This window comes from Chamaea fasciata, unplaced genomic scaffold (assembly GCF_029207755.1).
Source record: "Chamaea fasciata isolate MVZ Bird 193981 ecotype frontalis unplaced genomic scaffold, bChaFas1.0.hap1 SCAF_6, whole genome shotgun sequence".
In the NCBI taxonomy this organism is placed as follows: Eukaryota; Metazoa; Chordata; class Aves; order Passeriformes; family Sylviidae; genus Chamaea; species Chamaea fasciata.
Window position 1 is genome coordinate 1,568,013 of NW_027094091.1, and position 239 is coordinate 1,568,251.

A 239-nucleotide genomic window follows, 5' to 3' on the forward strand; every position below is an offset into this window, starting at 1 on the left:
ATCCCCAAAAAATCCCCAAAAAATCCCCAAAAAAATTCTCAAAAAATTCCAAAAAATTCCCAAAAAACTCCAAAAATCCCCCAAAAATCCCCAAAAAGTCCCCAAAAAAATCCCCAAAAAATTCTCAAAAATCCCCAAAAAATTCCCAAAAAACTCTCAAAAATCCCCAAAAAATCCCCAAAAAATCCCCAGAAAATTCCCAAAAAATCCCCAAAAAATTCTCAAAAAATCCCCAAAAA